Below are 20,132 nucleotides of genomic sequence, written 5' to 3' on the forward strand. Positions count from 1 at the left end.
AGCCCACCACAGAGGGTATACCTGTCCCTCACCTGTTGGTCACCCTAGGTGATGCATGCTATAATACTCATGGAACACTAAAAGAGTGGAGTTGGACTTACCTGACCAAGTCTTAAGTCCTAGCCTTGCTCTCTAAGTGGAAAGGCATGATGGGTAAAGCCTCAAGTATTCAGGCTATGCTCTCTCCTGTCACTGGGAGAAATTCTTTGTGTAGCACCTCATGCACTTTTTACAATGAGAGAAGAGACTCAATGTTCTTCACTGAACATTGTTTCCTGTCTGCCCGCCCAGGGGCCCTTTCTCACAGCTTCTTTGTCACCACTGGCTTAGACAGCTGCAGAGGGCAATAGAGATCAGGTAGAGAGCTTTGTCACGAGCAGAAAGAGGCTTTTTGAAGATGGATGCTTTGTTTCCTCACCAACTGCTCCTTCAGTCTTGGTAGTCCCTATGCTTGCTACTGAAGTCTGAGAAAGCAATCGGGTCCTAACACTATTTTCCTCTCCAAGCCTTCATGCACTGGCCCAGACATGCCAGAGACTCACAGAGATGACCTGTATTTGTTGGATGACTCTGTCCTTGCACCTACTCCAACAGCAGTGACTCTCTCCTCTGGGTGGAGAGAGTCAAAGGCAATTCAACTGGAAAAGTATATAGAGTTGATATAAGGGTACAGAGTATTGACTTTGAACTCTTAGCTTTGTCCTTTTTAGCTGGTTTGGGTCCCCATACTGTGGAAAAAGAATTTGTATACAAAGGACTTTTTAAATCATTGAGGCTTATTGTGTTGATAATTCTTGAGCATGGACTATGTAAAGTCATTCAGACTCAGTTTCCAAAGCAGAACTGCACAACCTGGAAATCTTGTCTTATACAACATGCATCCTGTGGAGACATCCAACTAGTCCTTGTTAGTCACTATCATTACTGCATGGAGCTGGAGTCTTGGTGTCCACATTTACACAGCAAACGGTACAAACTGGATGATGGCCTGACTTCTTCTAACACTGTTCATCTGTGAATTTAACTCTCCTTACAAGGTGCCATGAAAGTCCCCCTAAGCAGCAGTGTCTGTGTCCCCTATAGCCAAAGTCCCCTCCTTCTCCCTCCTACTGGCCTAAACTCTCTTGAAGTTAGAGTCCCGTTGAAATTCTTTTTAATATTGTTATTTGAATTCCCCAGCCCTTATCCTGTTACTCCACTCTGAGCAAAATTTAATTAACAAGTTATTATATTTCCTTGAGCAGAAACTACATATGGGAGATCAGGTGAGAGGGAGAGGAGAGAAGCCCCATTAGGGGCTTGGGGGAAGCCTCATTAGGTCTCAGGCAGGTAGTTGCTTCCTTGTCCTGATTCTAGATGCTAGGACCCCAGGAAGGAAACAGGAACCCATATGACTGGGTGGGAGGCCTTAGAGAGCAGTAACAACTGTTCTTAGCCGTGGGAGGATGTGCCAAGAGCTCACCGAGCAGGTGAATGTGTTGAGTTCTGTCCTGTACTCTCACTTTTGTCTGCAAAGCAGAAATGAAAGTTTGTACAAAGGCCAGACTTGTGGTGGCAGGCAATGAAGAGCCAAAGTTGTTCCCCAAAGAACCAGGCTTGCCAGCCAATGCTGGGCTCTGTACCTACCCAGGCTTCCATCTGTTAAATAGTTGTGATCAGCAGGGAGGCAGCGGGAAGGGCAGAGAGGACTGAGGTAGAATCCAGATACTCTTTGAGAAGACAAAAGGGGAAAAAATATTAGCTGAATGTTTGCCTCAGGGTAACAGCCTTACTCTGCAGGAGCTGGAAGTGTGCTGCTCGGAGAATTCTGGATTCAGGGAATGTTACCTGCAGGGGGGAAAAAGCTCAAAAGATTAGAGATCAGAAGATTCAGAATTGGCATGGGTACCTAGGACCAGAAGTCATCTTGAGGGTCTTGAGCAGGGACCAACTGAATCATCCAACCCTAGGCTGAGTTTAGTAGAGTGCTGCCCCCTGCTGGTCGTACTCTTGTGATCTCAAGAACCCCAGAGCCTGTCCACAAAAGCCCTGTGTTCTTCCCTCAAACTCTATGTCCAGGATCTCCCTCATCCAGTCCCTGCTTACAGAAACCATCCATGGCTAGGGTCACCAGCCAGGTTCCCTAATCCTGCTGTGTGTCCTATCACTGATGGATTCTGGTGCAGTCACATGAGCTTGTCCACGCAGACCAGTAGAACCCTGGAACTCACTTTGGGGCCTGCTGACCTCAGTTATGGCCAGCACAGCTAATGGTGGTCAGGAGTTCTCAACAGCAATGTTGTTGACATTTTGGGCTGGAGGATTCTTCATTGAGGGAGTATCCTGGGCGTTCCAAGATTCTAGCAGTTTCTCTGGCCTCTACTTACTAGATGCCAATAGCATCCACCTACCCTAACAGCACCCTTCCCCCACACACCAAGTTGTGATTGCCAAAAATATCTTTTCCATATGTCTCCCCTGCAACAAGGATCACTGCTGTAAATCCAGCCTTGCTTTTTACCCAAATCTTCAGAGATGAAATGAAAATATTTATTACCGGTCCACCACCAGCAAGAGAGGTCAGGCCAGACTCCCTATGTAAAGCAGACCGAAGTCGAGAACAATGTGAATAGTCACCAGAGGGTCAGCACAGGGTGTCTGGGATCCCATCCTGTGGGATCCTGCTAGCTGGCACGATGAATGGACTAGCTTTCTCCACACCTTGCTTTGCTCTTTTGAAAAGCAGGGATTAAAAATAACAATAATGATCCCATTGACTCCGGTTGTTATAAGGGTCAAATGATATATGGAGACAGCGTTGGCCTATTTCCTAGTTAATGTTCAAATATGTATATATACCACGCGATGATAGCTGAGCCTTGTGTGGATGAGAAGCAGGCTGGTAGAAAACCAGAGATGACTGAACAAATTAATGAAGCACCCGCTAGAAGACCAGGAGGGAGGGGTTAGATTGTCAGGCGTGGCAGAGGGGCTAGGGAAGAACAAAGGTGGGGTTCAAGGTCAAGCTTGAATCCAGAGAGATAGACTGAGCAGCATCACAGTGGGACACGTTGGTTTCTAAATGCCACTCTTAGCAGCTCTCAACTCAGGCTTCTTTTGAGAGGCACTTGGGAGTCCTTTAAATATGTTGATACCCAGAGTCCAATCAACTCAAGTGTGTCCTTGCTCAGCTCCCAAGTGACTCTAACGAGCAGCAAGACTTGTGGGTGGCCGCCCTGCGTAAGGGCTTCTCAGACTTAAACAGGCAAACAGACAAGTCATCTTGGGATGTGTTCCCATCTGACTCCTGGGGGTAAGGGCAGCTGATAGTCAGCATTTCCTTTCTTCTTAAGGTTTATTTTTTTTAATAATTTTTCTTTTTGCATCTGTGTGCCTGTATGTGAGAGTGAATATCACATGTGTGGGGACCACTGGAGGAGCCCAGGATAGGGATTCAGATCCCTAGGAGCTGGAGCTACTACGGGTGATAATGAATCACCATGGGGCTCGCTTTCTTGAGTCCTCTGGAAGAGCAGCAAATGCTCTTAGCCACTGTACCATCTCTTCAGCCCCGAGATTCTGCATGTCTAATGGGCTCCCCAATGACAGGGATGCCTGTGGTCTGTGGATCACACTTTGAACAGTAAGGACTCACAATGGCTTTGAAAGTCTGTTTTTCCAGACCAAAGGACCAGCAGCAGCAGCAGCAGCAGCAGTAGCAGCAGCATTTGGGAGCATGTTGGAAATGCACATTCTAGGCTTTGCCCAGAAAACTTCAGGTGAACCCTAGGTATGTGGCTCAGCAAGAACTTTAGGTGGTTGTAAGGCCTGCTCGACGTAGCATAAGCCAGGTGAAGTCCATGTGTGATCTGATTCTGCCAAAAGCCTCAGGGTTTGAGGAGAGAGTAGAGGCCCTGGGATAAGTGCATCCACTGCCCATATATTTGTGTACCTCTCCCTCTGTTCAGGTATCTTAGCTTCTGACTGCCCTTTCTTGTTCCCTCTTTTCCCTCTTCCTTCACTTTCCACCCTTATCCCGTCACCCTCTTGGCAACTGGCATGACCATTCCTAAGATGTGTCTACTGCAGGGTCTCATGCTTTACCTTATGGCCAATGATCTCCATTGGCTGCCTAGCTATTCATGGAACTGAGCCCCGTGATGCAGGCTTTATTTCTACTAAGGAGATCATCCTGCCTTACAGCAACAATCCTGCTAGTTCTGATGTCAATTGCCCTGTAGAGAAAGGAACGGACTGAACATCTATTATGGTGTCTGGTGTGTGATAAGGGCCAGAGTATCTGTTTGTTGAATAAATAAAAGAAAGACTTATTAGAAAGACTGCCAACCTCTGTATGTCTCTGTCCTCTTTGTCTCTCTGTCTCTCTGTCTCTGTCTCTGTCTCTCTCTCTCTCTCTCTCTCTCTCTCTCACACACACACACACACACACACACACACACACACACACACACACCTGCCTTCCATGCAGAGAGGAAAGAGGAGCTAAAAGAAGCCCTCTCTCATTATTCTTTGACCCTCAGGAGCCTCATATGAGAAATGGAGAGAGCAGTCACAGAGTTAAAGGGAAAAAGCTTCCCCCCCCCTTTGAAGAGTTCTCATTACTGAAAGAGAAGAGCGAAGAAACAGCACGTGGGAGGGGTCTGAGCTTATTAAATTTGCTTCCAATTTTCTTACCACAGTAATTGGATTCTGATTTATAGTATGCGTTTGGACAGCGCCTGGAACAGACAACTATTAGCTGAGCATTAGAGCAAGAGCTGCCAGGAGAGTGTTGTTGGGGTGAATTGCCCCAGAAGCTGAAGAAGCCAGGTGACTTGAATGGGAGGGACGGGAGGAGGAGAAGGCATTAGTCCTCACTTGTAGGCTGATGAGCTGATGGACTCCTTAGCACTCTCCTAGCACCAGGAGTAAGGGCAGTGAGAATGCCACATCCAGAACAGTACAGAAAATGCTGGATCCCTTACATAGTCACACTGTGAGGTTAACATCACTCCCTTACCCACGTTCCCCCGTATCTCCATTTGGTATGATGGTCACAGAATTGAAGCTGAGACTCACATGCTTTAGACCTGCATGTCTCTGGAGAAATGTGGGGAGGGGAGATACAGAGGGACTTGCAAAACATCCTGGTTCCTCCCCTTCCTTCATCTTCTTTGTAAAGTGTTGGGCTAGGTAACCTCCACCCACTCCACCCACTCTCACAATTCTCCACTCTTCACGTCATTGCAGTTGTGGACCAGCTTCCCTCAGTCTTTATGGTCCTGGTAGCTTATCCCACTTCAACCGAACAGAGCACTGGGCATCTTAATCCCAATGTTCCCATGTCAGACATGTTGCTCTGCCACAACTTGGGCCCCAGGTCACTGCCTGGGTGCTGTGGTCACAATGATAAATGAGACATGGATATGTCATATATCATGTGATTGGAAGGAGGTAGTGGTGCACTGTGCAGAAAATTTATAATGTAAGAAAGAGACAACTTTAGGAGAGCTACGAGTCTTAAGAATATGTCCCCAGAGCTCTCCTGTTTATAACACAGTGACTGGACCAACAAACATTCCTGTTTTCCAGTTGTTCTACCTCAACCCTGCCACACATCTGGCTTCCCCATTATCCCAATAATAGTACATAAAATATCTGGCAAACAATAAGACATCAAACGGAGACACACCCCTCAGGTAGTGGTGGTGGTGGTGAGGGACAGGTGGATATTCTGACAAAGCAAATGTGTGGTTTCCTGTTGCCTAGCAATGCATGATGGGGTTGCTTGGTTTGCAGGGGAGCGGGTGCTGGGTTGGGCTCCATAGAGTTAGAGCTAGGGAAGCTCCATCAGGTCTCCTCCCTGGCCTGGCAGGGTTTGATTGCTCCCTTCTGGCATACTCTCCCAGGCCTTAGTCCAGTGTGGAACTAAGTGGTAAGAACCAGTGGGGAGCCCATCTCTTGCCTGGAGGGAAAATTCCACACTTCAATACATCTCACCAGGAAGACATTTTTCCTTTGCTCCTTTTCATCCTGGGAAATGAAGGGGCAGTGGCCCGGGTCTCTGGACGCATTCCTCCCTCCTTGTATTTACTCGGTTGGAATGGCTGTCAAAGATCATCATCATTTCTCTCCTTGCACTCGTCACTTAGCGGTAATAGGATAAGAATCTTTACGGCTGGAATGGCTAAGCGTAAAAAATGTTCATATTCCCTCAGAGTCAAGGCTATTCCACTAGCTCAGCACTGTGTTAGTGATTCTGCAGCGAGGCTGAGGGAGGAGAGGGAAACCCATCACAGACACTTAGCTTCTGCAAACAAGCTCTTCACATCTGCTACTTTCCAGTCCCCCCGCGTGAACCATTTTTCAGTATGAAATGTGAGCCCCTTGATGGAGTCTCTATGTACTGTATGCTTGGAGTCCAAGTTGCTCAGTGGAAGGAAGGGAACCAGTGGAGGAAATTCGGAGTACCTTGGAAATAGCTGTGCGGCTAAACTGAGTCAGCAGACCTGGGTCCTGGCACTGATGTCTACAGTGCTGTGATGGCTCATCGACACCATCAACTTGACTAGACTTGGGATCCCCTAGGAGATATACCATTAAGCATGCCTGGGAGGGTGTTTCCATAGATGTTTAACAGGACATGGAATGCTAACCCTCAATGCAGGTGGACAACCCATGAGCTAGGAACTCAGACATCATGAAGAGGGAACAAGGAAGAGGGTGTGGTAGTGTTCATCCTGTGAACCTGGCACTTAGAAGAGAGAGGCAGGGAGGGAAAGTCCAAGGCTGCTCTTCATTCCATAGAAAGCTTGAGGCAGGCCTGAGCTACAAGACAACCTGGACTCAAAACAAACCAACAAATAAAACAAACAAATTTTCAATTTTTATTTCTTCTTCTCTCAACAATATATTCCAACCACAGGCTCTCCTCCCTCCACTCATTCTCCACTCCCAGTTCACTGCGCGCGCGCACGCGCGCGCGCACACACACACACACACACACACACACACACACACACACACACACACTCGCCTCTCCCCCAGATCCACTCATAATTGTTTTGTAAGGAAGGAGACTTACAAAGGCACTTCAGCCTCACTGCCTCATGCTTCCTGTTCTGTGGGGAAAGGTGGAAGTGAGGAGTCACCGCTGAGAGCCCACCCCCACCACGTTACGCCTTTCCCATCCTGATGAACTGCATGCTCAAACTGTAATCCAGAGTAAACTCTTCCTTCCTTAAGTTGCTTCATACTAGGTATCAGGTCATGGCCTTGAGGAAAGTAATTAATACGAGAGTCTCGAGATAATTCTTTCCAGGTGAGAAGGAGGTTGGGCCACAGGACTGGGGTAATGTGTGCCCCTGGTCAGGATTTCCTTTCACTTCTGTCCCCTGATTCTTTGGAGGCTGAGCTACAGCTGCCTTCTGAGTTCCAGATTTCCAGACGCACACCTCCTTAGTCTCAGGCACAACCCTGGTGGATGAGGGTTCGTCCGTCTCCACAAACCTACCTTAGCATGTTTGTTTTCTGTACCTCGTTTCCTAAAAACGCCCACCAACTTTGGCCCTGCATTGTGCACATTATCCATTTATTCATTTTTAATTTGTTCATTCAGTTCATTCTGACAGCGCCACATGTCAAGTTCTGGCTTAGGGATGGGTCCCTGTGGGTCTCAAGTATGGATTTCATTGAGGCCATCTCTCCTGATTCCAGCGCCTCTACCTTCCCTCTCTCTCATATTTTAGTCTGGTTACTCCTGCCTTGGTCATGTATTAGAGCATCGTGGCTAGAAACATTTCTGTGAATAAAGAGGAGCTGGCTTGTGTAGAAGAGGGAATCTGGGCTTTCTGAAGTAGATGACATTTTAGTTATGACTGGCAGGAACATATGGGTCTTGATGATCTCACCAGGGGATAGGCATTCCATGTTGGAATAAGACCATAGGAAACTATCAGACAGGAGAGCCAGGGCATTGTTGAATCAGTTCTGTTTCGAGGATGAGATGATGATTTGTAGGAGCAGAGAAAACATTCTGGAAGAGAAACTTACAGAGTCATGTTTAGCAAAGTCTCAACTTTAGGAGAAGGGCTTAGAGTTAACTCAGTAAACAACTAGAAGACTCCTATTCTCATACTAGACTACTCTATTGCCATGGCAACCCTGGAGATGCCCTATGCACATTTTATGCCAGTGCTGTGTTATAGGAACTTCTAATAGAGGAAAGGAACCAAAGTGCACTAAAACAAAATGGGGCAGGGTCGCAATGATGCCTCCAAGGGAGGAGGAATACCAAACTAAGATTGGTGCTAAGGAGCTTGGCATGGATCTTAGCAACAGAACCCTTCGGGTGGTTTTATGGCTGTCATACTGAGCCACTTGTTTGTAGGTGAGATGGGAGGGAAGAGAAGCAAATACTGGCCTTAGAGTAAAGGAACTGGATGTGGCAATAGGACCTGTCCTTCATTCCAGAGCAACTTCTGTGCTTCAGAATGAGCACCAGAGTGGGTTATTGAGACCTGGGCACATCATCAAAAGTAGAGATGGACCACACATCTAGATGAGAAGAACCAGGCTCAGCAAGTTAAAGGAGCCTATCCAAGGTCAAACTGTTCATCATCGATTTGCTGAAACTCAAAGTCAGGTTCTAAGGTTCTAAACTGTGTGTGTGTGTGTGTGTGTGTGTGTGTGTGTGTGTGTGTGTGTGTGTGTGTGTGTGTTTGTGTGTTTCTGTGGACTAAGTCTACTGTTGGGGAAAAGACAGAGCGAGACATAGAAACAAACAGAAAGACAGAAACAGATCAACAGAGACAGTGACAGACTAATTGAGATGAACTTGGCCTTGGAACAAGGAGAAAAAGGTGATGCACAGGGATTGTGGGTTTGACAGTTAAGAGTTTGGTAAGTATATTTTAGCTATGCCAGGAAATACAAAAAGTAACACTTCAATCATCTAATGAATGAACAGTGCCATCTACTATCCTGTCACCTAGGCCAAACTGTAATGGGCAGGTGACCAGAGAAGCTCCCATTGTGTCCTTGAAGGGCACAATGGACCTTGAAGGTCCTTGTGGCCTTGGTTCTGGAGATTTGCCTGGATCTGTTCCCCATAGTTCATATGGTCTGAGGATTTGGGCAAAGTAAAGAAGTCCAGAAAAGATCCAAGCATATGTTTAATGGCCAAATGGGAAGGTATTTTGGACTAAACATTTGCCATGAGGAACTTAGACTGCTGATTACTGCTTACAAAACAATGAGGGATGTTCTGTGGGAAAGCTGATGTTTGTTCCATGGAATGATATTTCTCCAGCATAGCAGCCTCTCCACGTGGGTAACTGGAGACTCCCTTGCCCTTCTGCAGCCATTGCTACAATCTTCTCCTATGGACTACCCCTGTCTTAGCTAGGATTTCCTGTTGCTGCCATGAGGCATCGTGACAAAAGCAACTTAGGGAGGGAAAGGTTTATTTGGCTTACACTTCCATGTCACTGTTCATCATCAAAAGCAGTCAAGACAGGAACTCAGACTTGGAAGTAGGAGCTGATGAAGAGGCTATGAAGGAGGGCTACTTATTGGCTTGCTCCTCGTGGCTTGCTCAGCCTGCTTTCCTATAGAACCATAGACTACCAGCCCACAGATGGCACCTCTTACAGTGGGCTGCCCTCCCCATCAATCACTAATCAAGAAAAATTCTTACAGCAGGATCTTATGGAGGCATTTTCTTAGTTGAGCTTCCCCTCTTTCAGATCATTTTAGCTTCTGTCAAGTTGACAGAAAACTGCCCAGAACAGCAACTTTCCATAAGCACTTTGGTTAAACTCCCAAACCAATATTATTTTTACCTTTTTTATGATAATATTTCATATTTTAGCTATGCACTTTGCCAAAAATCCAAGAGCCAGACCTAGGTCTTCATTCCTCTTCTGACACCTCCTTCTTGTCGGGTTATCTTTTGGCATTTTGCCAAACATTTTGAGGCAGTATCATAGAATATGGAGAGAAATATAAGAGTATCTGGGCTCTCCTTAAGACAAGGCTCTAACCTCTTTGCCATCTGTGATGGCTAGTTCTGGTTGTCAATTTGACTGCATCTGGAATGAACTAAAACCCAAGTACCTGGGCACAGATGTGAGGATTTATTTTTCTTAATTAAATTATTTGAAGTGGGAAGACCTATTTTTAATCCAGATCTTTTGAGGTGGAAAAACCCACTTTTAATTTGGGCCACACCTTTTGCTGGCAGTTCTCTCTCTCTCTCTCTCTCTCTCTCTCTCTCTCTCTCTCTCTCTCTCTCTCTCTCCCCTCCCCCAAACCCCGGAAATTTATTTCCTTCACTGGCATTATAGCCTATTCATTTTGGGATTCTGGAATATACTGAAGACCAGCTGAGAAATCCAGCATTGTGGGGTTCATCTGGTAGACAACCATTGTTGGGCTAGCTGGACCACAGCCTGTGCGCCTGTAATTCTAGTAAAATCTAGTATATATACAGCATCCATTTCTTCATGTGAACCATGAGAGTAATGACAAGGTGGTTATTACGGTCACTTCCAGCTCCATCTGCTGCCTCATCGCTCTTCTTCCAGTAAGAGTGTGTGCAAGCGCCGACTTAGGAGCGGAATCGGGTTGGAAGCTATTTCCAGAAACATGACACCTTCCTGCTTTGCAGTCTCTTCCTCCCACCCCCAACGCCCTCAATTAATCTTTACCTCCACAAACTCCCCTTCCTAGCCTGACTCAAGGGCCCTCAAGAACCATTAGCACCATCCTTTATTAGCACCACCTGTTTCCTCCAGTCAGCCTTCCTTACTTCTTCCTCAGCATGGAGATCATCAGGCCTCTCCTGGCCTGATGTACTAGCATCTCTTGGTCAGATGTTTGGTCAATTGTCAGACCTTCTTTTACACTGGAAACACAGACTGTGTTAGCACAATGGTCCTCTCAGCATCAGGACTATTTGCTGCTGAGCAGGGCATGACTTGTGGGTGGCAGTTTAGCATATTGTATGTAGTCACTTGTCTGATGTGTCACCTAGAATAGGGACCCAGAACCTTCACACTTCTCATCTTTAACACCTACAAGTTGCCACACGACAGTCTCCTCCCCTGCCTCAGTACTTTAAAGAATCATTGGTTTGTGGTGTATGAAGCATACAGCCCTAATGCTTGGGTGCTAGTAGGTTACTTGAAGAAATCATAAGGGTGCTAGGACTAGGGCCAAGGTAACCGGACTATTCCTATATAAAAGGATGTATGATCCAGGATGTCCTCCATGTAAAGCTACGTGTGTCTTGTATTTATGTAATAGTTTACATCTCTTGCAATGTCCTCTTTGGTCTTGGGTGAAGGGACCATTTCAGGGAAGGAAGCTGAGGCTCAGGCAAGGGACCTGAAACACTAAAGGCAAGGCTAGATTTTCAAACCCTTGAGAATTTGGGAAAACATATTTCTTCTATCTGGTCCTTGGATGAGTCGCAGAAACTTCTCGAGACTCTACTTCTTCATCCATAGAATGGGAATAATGATGATCTTCTCCCTGCTCTGTAGTGGTAGAAGAAAACATGGTAGGCTCAGAGGAGGAGAGGTGATGGCAGATGCAAGATAAGCATGGAAGGACACTGGCTTAGGACTTTCTCCCACCCTCGTTACTTGGGGTGTTTCTCTTGCTCTATGTGCATTGTGCTGAGCTCAGCTCAAGAATGGTTTGGTATAGAGCATGCTGACAGGAAGTCCTTGGAGAGCTCTGGACTCCTACCACTGAGCATTCCACTTGAATGTCAAACTGACTTTAAAAGCTGGAAAGCAGCAAAGCAGTGGGGAGGCATTCGCAGCAGTTCATCTGGTGGAGTTTATACTTAAAAGATGCTAAGGAGAGAAGCCAAGGCCAGAAGAAGAAGTGATTTAGGGCTCAGGGCCAGCAAGTATAAAATGTGTTTGACAAGAGATGAAAAGAGCAGGAGAGGAGACGACAGCTGTGGGTGGGAGACGCTGGAGAGAGGAGGTCCAAGCCCAGCATGGTGACAGACAGTGGAATGGCACAGGGGGAGCCACACGTGAGGCCTGAGGTGGCGGCTAGAAAGCCAGATGAACATTTGTGTAAGGAGGAGTCTTTGGTGCTGGGCCAGCCAGGTCCCTCTATGCTAGTTAGAAGGAAGATCTGTAAATGTGAAGGTGGGTATCTTGGGTATCTTTGGGAACACAAAAAGAAGCCCTTATATTGATGGAGGCTCTATCACAAACAAGCTGCTCTTGCTTTCTTACCTTACCTGCTCCAGAAATAAACCTGCAGTTGGCCAGAGTAGCCACACTGTCACTTCCTCTTGCCCCCAGTCCCTCAGCCTGAGTCTCCTTCATTGGTCATTCACACACTTTCCTGAGCCTGCCTGGGTCATCTCTCCAGACAGAGAACACAGTGTCTCTTGGCTCTCAGATCTGCTCCCTGCTAGGTTAAATCCTTCTGTTCACCGTTTGAGCTGAGTCAGACACCCTGGTCACGCTCTTCTTTTGCTCTATGTTTTGCCAGTCCACTTTCTAGAGATCTCCAAGTCTCTGTGCACTCTGCTCAGCTCTGTGCCTCATGCCTCCCGCTCAGGTGACATAGCAACCCCAGCCACCCAACTGGCTTAGCCCTGAGTGGCACCCATTCAAGATCACACCCCCACAGTCTAGAGCTATCCAAAGGCAGACTAATGGTGCCTCCCTCCTCTGACACTCTTTTCTGACAGTGTGCATGTCTTTCCCCACAGCCTTGCAAAAGGCAGGCCAGAGCTCATCTTCTCATCATCTTCTCTCTGTTCAGGACACTCCTTCATCTCTCAGTAATTCAGTGTGTCTCTCTCTGGGATAATCTCAGCCTAAGTCCAGCATCTTCCACACACTCACGTCCATGTCTGAAAAAGAAAACTATCCCCCTAAAATTGTAAGAATCTCTCCCCTTTCTGTCTCTTACCCAAGCTTTGAGAGACATGTATCAGGGGTGCTGACCTCTTTTTGTATCTCAGAGTCCAGTGCAGTCCCTGGCTGTCATTCCTTGTCCACCAGAATCAGCACTATGAACAGAGACTCAAGGTGTGCCTTAAATCCATTTCCAAACTCTCTATTGAAAACAATGTCTGGGAGTGCAGGGGTGGGAAGGAATCCTCAGAACAGAATGATAAAATCAAATCATGGGAAATTTAAAGCTGCCTTCACTCCACAAAGGATTCTCGTGTTCACTCATAAATCCGGGACCATAATCGGCAAGCACTTATTGGTCATACTGCTCCCCTGGCATGTGCCAGGCACCTTATATATGTGCTCTCGGCTAAGCCTCACAACTTTACTATGATCCTAGTTTTAGAGATGAGTAAATTGACTCTGGCAGCTAGAGTAACTTGCCTGCAAGGAATATAAAAATGTAGGAAAGTGGCCCTGCCCATAGGTCGTCAGAGTCTCCCTGCAGAGATGGACAGCTTTGTGGACACACTCAGGTCATCCGATGTGTGTTGGAGGAAGGTCTTTAGACCAAGGGATACACAGTATCTGCAACTAAGCACCTGGGAAAGGGGGTGGTGAAAGGACAGAGGAGATGTCTAGAAAATGTCAGTAGGGCATAACCAAGGGAGAAGGGTGAGCTGGTTTAGTGAGGACAGAAGGTTCCTATGAGGGAGCTGTTAAAAGGGGGAAGTGTTTGAGGGCATGTGACTGCAAGTAGAGAGTCATCAGGAATGATATATGACAGAGCTGGGACACAGGTCAGACATGGGAGGGCAAAAAAGAAGGGGTAGAGACAGATTTGGGGAGGGGTTCACTCAGAGGGTATTAACTTAGGAAAGTGGAGAAGCCTTTGTTTTTTGTTACCTGACCCCTAAGAGCTTTTCCAAGGGAAACATTATCAAGAGTCTCTGGAGAAGAGATACTGGACACTTGGCCCTCAAGAGAAGCATACCTGAACCCAAGAGCCTGAGTCTGGCCTTTCCTTAGTGCCACAGGCATAGTTCTGATCTCAGCTGCTCCCTTGTAAGGAACTTTCTCCTCTTGAGCAAAGGAAGGCCAGAGTTGGGAAGTCTGGGAAATGTGTGCAAGCATCAGGAAACAGGAAGAGGACACATTCTTTAGCCCATGGTTTTCTGACTTTTCTAAAACATTCTAGCATGCAGTCTTCAAAACACAAAATGTAGACAAAGGCTAATATTAAATAAGACTTGAATCAATGTCTTAGGGTTTCTATTGCCGTGATGACATACCAAAACTTACCAAAAAGCAAGTTGGAGATGAAAGGATGTATTTAGCTTATACTCCCACAGCACTGTTATCATTGAAGGAAGCCAGGACAGGAACTCAAACATGGCAGGGTCTTGGAGGCAGAAGCTGACGGAGAGACCATGGAAGGGTGTTGCTTACTGGCTTGCTCCTCATGGCTTCCTCAGTTTTCCTATAGAACTCAGGACCAATAACCCAGGGATGGCACTACCCACCATGGGCTGGGCCCTCCTCCATCAATCACTACATAAGAAATTACCTTACATGGGGTTGGGGATTTAGCTCAGTGGTAGAGCGCTTGCCTAGCGAGCGCAAGGCCCTGGGTTTGGTCCCCAGCTCCGAGAAAAAAAAAAAAAAAAAAAAGAAATTACCTTACAGCTGGATCTTATGGAGGCATTTTCTCACTTGAGGCTCCTTCTTCTCTGATGACTCTAGCGTGTGTCAAGTTGACATAAAACCAACCAGAACAATTGGTGAGTTGTACATCCCTCAAGGGTATGGGAACAAGATGGGTGAGGCACTGGGCTGGGAGCAAGAATGTCTGGTTTTAGACAAGTGTCTGCTGCTCGCTGTCTCCTCTATGGTGAGAGAGGAGGGATGCACCATCTACCCGGGGAATCACTGTGCACATTTAGAGGTCTGTGAAGAGTACCTGAGACAGAGCGAGCATTTGGTAAGCATATCTATTATTACTATTGTGTCATGTGACTCCAGCAGGGCTAAAATAAGACATAAAGGCACCCTGCTCCCAGACACCGAAGATCTTTTTCAGGAAACACTCAAAAATAAGTCTTGGCCTATCCCCAACACTTTCTGGTCCCAAGAAGAAGCTTCTGCATTTATAGAACTTTTGGAGAGCACTCTCCTTCACACACACACACACACACGCACACACACACACACACACACACACACACACACACACACACACGCACACACACACACCTGCCATCTGGGCAGTATTGGTGCTAATTGACCTAGGTCCTAGTACCAAAGGGAACCCTCTTCACAGTGTATGCAAGCTGAGAAAGAACAATCCCCTCATTCAGCCACCAGCTGGCCTCTGTCTTTGGTTCGCTTTTGAGTGTCTGCTCAGCATAAAAGACCTACATTGGTTCACCAAATGAGCCTGGTGCACAGTGGAGCAATGGCCATTTCTTGAGGTCTAACTCAAAAGGAGGAACCCATGTTCTTTAGGGTAAGTGGGTATTCTGAGCCCCTATTGCACTTGTCTGTACATGACACAGAGATGCCCCAAGGAGTTGGACTGGTGCTGGAGATTTAAAAAGTCCTTACAGAGGAATTGCCACAGCACTAAGAACAGAGGGGTGTGTGCTGGTCCCAAGAGCAGCAGGCATCCTGCCTTCCACATCAGTATGTGTGTTTTTGGCAGAGGGTGGGCAGACAAAGGCGAATCATGATCTAATGTGATGGATCATTAAACTGTGCATTCAGATGCCAGTTGGTAAATTAGTCCAAGTCTGACTTGAAGAGCTAATGGAGAATGGAGACAGCAAGGGAGATCTCATGAAGGCGATCAATTTATTTCCAGTAGTCTATCAATTATTTTCAGAGTGTGGCCTTTTCTGGTATTTTGACACTGTCTTAATTTTGCCTCTAGTGCCCTCAGCACCAACATCTTCTATATCCTACTAGGATAGCCCATTAAACCTCACTTAAAGCATCCCACTGCTTCTCAAAATCAGCATTCCTCCAAACAAATATATAGTCAGGCCTATCACAGCAATATCCCAGCCCTGATACCAACTTCTGTCTTAGTTTGGGTTTTATTGCTGTAAAGAAACAACATGACCAAGGAAATTCTTCTACATAAAACATATAATTGGGGCTAGCTAACAGTTTCAGAGCTTCAGTCTGTTATCGCCATGACAGGAAGCTGGGCAGCATGCAGGCAAACATGGAGCTGGAGGAGCCAAGAGTTCTACATCTTGATTCATAAGCAGCAGAAGGAGACTGTATTGTTCAGGGATCCAGGAGGGGACTGGATCGCACTGACTTGACTTCATATGACTTGAGCATATATGTAAGACCCTGAAGTCCAAACTCCATGGTGACACACTTCCTCTAACAAGGCTACACCTCCTCCAATAAGGCTATACCTCCTAATAGTGCCACTTCCCAAGGGTGAATCATATTCAAACCATCACAGACACCATTTCTCTTATAAAATGATGATGGTAGATGATGGAAATATATATATATATATATGTATATATTTGTGTATATATACACACATGCATAGAGATTATATATATGCAAATCAATGACAGACAGGAGGACAGTGTTCAATATGAATAGATATACAATTTAAATTTTTTTCTAGAGTCATTTGTTGAACAAAATAAAGGAAGAAAGTGAAATTAACTTCAACAATGTATTTTATTTACCCCCAAATGTCAAGTAGTATCATTTCAACATCTTATTTATATAAAAGCAAGCTATCAAAAGAGTTGACATTCTTTTTTTCTTTGAAATCCTGGATAGATTTTATGCTTGTAGCTAATTTCTATTCAGTCTAGGCACAGTTCACCTCCTCAGTGGCTGCCATATTGGGTGGACCATTTCTAGAAGACTGTGAACCATAGCCCAGTGAGATTCAATCTCTCCCATGAGGAAGAATTGTTCATCTTTCCTGAGACTTTGGCAAATGTGAACACCTTGCCTTTTAAACCAGGCTGAGTATTTCCTACATGATATCAATGGAAACAAAAAGAGCAATGGAAACCCAACCAGGTATTATCCCAGATGCTCTTGCAGAAGCACCATGGCCCAACATCTCCTTACTTCACAGGGGCCTTGTGTGCTAACCTGTGACTCTTCTTTAGTTTTTATGGCTTACTTGGCCTCGTCTTCCTGACTTTGGCCCTCTTTCCCTGTTATTGACATCATCCATAGGTGAATGACATTTTCCTCTGTAGCCCCCTGGGCACCTTTTCTCCAGCCGCTTTACTTGTTCATATAGTCATTCTTCAGGCCTGGGTTGTTTTGACCTACTGTGTTCAGTCATCATGCTAGGGGCAGAGTTATGACTATAGGTAAGCCTTTGTTTACACTGCCACTATAGTCAGTAGAGAAGACAGAAAAGTGACTTCACAATGCTTGGCAGTACATTACAGCAATGGGATGAAGGCAGAGTCCTAGAAAGGCAGGATAAGGAGAGGAGAAAAAGTACCTGGCCAGACCGTAAAGCAGTGGTCAATCTGTGGGTCATGAGCCACATGGTTGCATAATAAGTAACCTGCATACCAGATATTTATATTACAATTCATAACAGTAGCAAAATTACAGTATAAAGTAACAATGAAATAATTTTATGGTAGGTCCTCACCACAACATAAGGAACTATATTAAAGGGTGGCAGCATAGGAAGGTTGAGAGCCACTGCCTTAGAAGAAAACATACATTTCCCGAACATAGGAGAGGGATGATGCCTACAGGGACCTGAGTGGATGAAAGAGGAGGTCAAGCACTGTGTGTGGCTGGAATATTGAGAGTATGACAGGTTGGAGTCCAGAGAACGAAGGATGGGGCAGTAAACTATGATTAGGTGCCTCGGCTGTATTTTGTGAACAGTTAGATAGCTCAGAAAGGTGCAAAGGCTGCAGCTTTACACAGATCACTCCAGCAGCTGCAGATCCAGCAGATTGGGAGGAGATAGAAGCGGTTAGGAAGTTGCTACAGTCATCTAGAAAAGACAGGATGGGAGCATGGAGAAACAGCTTGATGGAAAGAAAAGGAAGATGCATTGCTAAGCTAGGTTTAGTTAGGGTGGGCAATGGGGAGAGGGACTCAGAGTTAGAAGCTGTTTCTTCAGCTTGGGCACATGGTGGATGATGAGTCAGGGCATACAGTCACACAGGAGAAGCTGAGAGCAAGTGAAGAAGACATTCATGAGGATACTCAGGAGATGATGCTCATCGGTGAGTTAAAACTGGGGCCTTAGCAAACAAGTGGGCAAGTGATGGCTCAGAAAGAAGGAAGATTGATAAGAGTGTAGCCTAGGAGAAAGACATTGCAGAACAGCAGAATTTCCAATGGGGAAGAATGAGAAAGTCAAGAAGATATGGTGATGAGGAAGACAGCAGAGCTGGAGTTATATCACCAAGACCAAAGGCAAAGACCAAAGCAAGTGCTCCGTCACATGAGAGGAAAGGGGAAGACTGGGAAGATTCATTTGAGTTAGCATTATGAAGAAGTGATGGGAACCTTGCTAAGGGTATTCTCATAGGAGAGGGTTGCAAAAGGGCCCTGGAAGGCTGTGGTTGCGGATGGCATGTGGATACAACCTGTCTGTGTTGTTTAATAGGGTTCTCCAAGCCTGGGTTATTTAAGGAAGCTGAGTAAGCTTAGTCACTAGAAACATAAAAAGCTTATCTCTACTACACAGTAATCACCTTGGGTAGGTCAGTCCACTGTTATGGTCCTCAGTTGCTTCATTAAAAAAAGGGAGGGAAGCAGCTGGAGGCGATGATTTCTAAGCTGATTTATACCACATAGAATTCTGTTTGGTATAATATGTGCTGTGCTTTACTAAATCAATAGCTATATTTGACTTTCCTGTGTGTACTAGGAGAAGGGGGGGGCAGTGCAAGGAAGCAGCCAGGCTAGGTTTTGAGGAAGAAGTTTGGGAGAACCCCCAGGGGATTCAGAAGACTTCACAGGCTCATAATCATTGGTGAGACACCAAGAGTGATAACTTACAAAACTAATCTAACTGTCTTCTATCATCTGCCAAATCCCCTTGGCCTTGTCTTCCTTGTTTACCAATCATGAAGACATCTCCCAGAAATGCTGTCAGGCAGTTCAGGGTGAGGGGCCAATTAAATAGATGAACTTCAAAGCCCCTCCTGGCCAGATATTACAAATATCAAACATGGTTTTCTTTTGTGGCGGTGAGGGTGGGGGTCAAAGAAAAGTTGCCAGCTGTTGGTGGGGACTCAAAACCAGAAACGGAGACAGAGGCAGAGCATTTAATCAAGTCCTAGCAATATGACCTCACATCCTACTGCTCCTCCCTACTTAGCTTCCTAGTTTGTCGTGACAGAACCCATGGGACTCTCTTACCTTGCCAGGAGGCAGGATGTTCAGAACTGATTTCTGGGATCATCGTTCTGATCTACAGCCTGCAATTAATCAGGCTGTGAAAGTGGCCCAGAAGTGTCAAAGCATAGATTTTCTGAGATTTCTGATGCTTCTGGAAGTAGATAGCTAATAAATCCAGGAGGTGTTGATATTCTCCAAAGAACAAGAAGTGAAAACCCAGAACTGGACTGGCAGGAAGACACTTCCAAGAATATGGTGCTAGCTAGAGGCAAGGGAATGCCACATGTTAGCCTAACTAGGGCTACCAGGTATCCTGCAGAGTGGCCTTATGGGCTGGAAAGGAGGCATGTCTGTGACAACATCTAGGACAACACTTTTTTTAAACTTAACATTTCTCCAAGGCAATTAGCCTCAAGGTACTAGGACATTCATTGTACGAAACAAATTCACTTCTGTCATTGTAGGTGGTCCTGGCAAGGAGTGAGAAAGAAGCAGTCGTTCCAGGTGACACACAAATGTCAGATTTCAATGCATGCTAGATTATAAAAGGAGCATCTGAATTGGTGTCCGTCTTAGTGAGAGGATATGCAAGGAAGGAGGAAGCAGAGGGAAGGAAGAAGGGAAAAAGGGAGGGAGAGAGGGAAAAAAGAAAAAGATCATTCAAATACTAAGCTCTCTCTGCATGTAGAATCCCTAAGGCCTCATTTCCTAGTATCATCTTGTGAATGGAGGCCACCAGAGCATGAACAAAGGGACCCATAGGGACTCTTGGGCCACAGTTTGTTGAAGAGAGACAGAACAGGATGTAATTCCATGGCTCTTCCTTCAAGTACTGAAGAGAAATTGTGT

General features: G+C 45.9%; 1 protein-coding gene across 2 annotated transcripts in view; it reads left to right on the forward strand.

Moving 5' to 3' along the window:
* Galnt14 (polypeptide N-acetylgalactosaminyltransferase 14) overlaps positions 1-20,132 on the forward strand; it is a 222,814-nt gene that overhangs the window by 133,029 nt on the left and 69,653 nt on the right.

The sequence above is a fragment of the Rattus norvegicus genome, chromosome 6, assembly GCF_021556685.1.
Source record: "Rattus norvegicus strain SHRSP/BbbUtx chromosome 6, alternate assembly SHRSP_T2T, whole genome shotgun sequence".
Classification (NCBI taxonomy): Eukaryota; Metazoa; Chordata; class Mammalia; order Rodentia; family Muridae; genus Rattus; species Rattus norvegicus.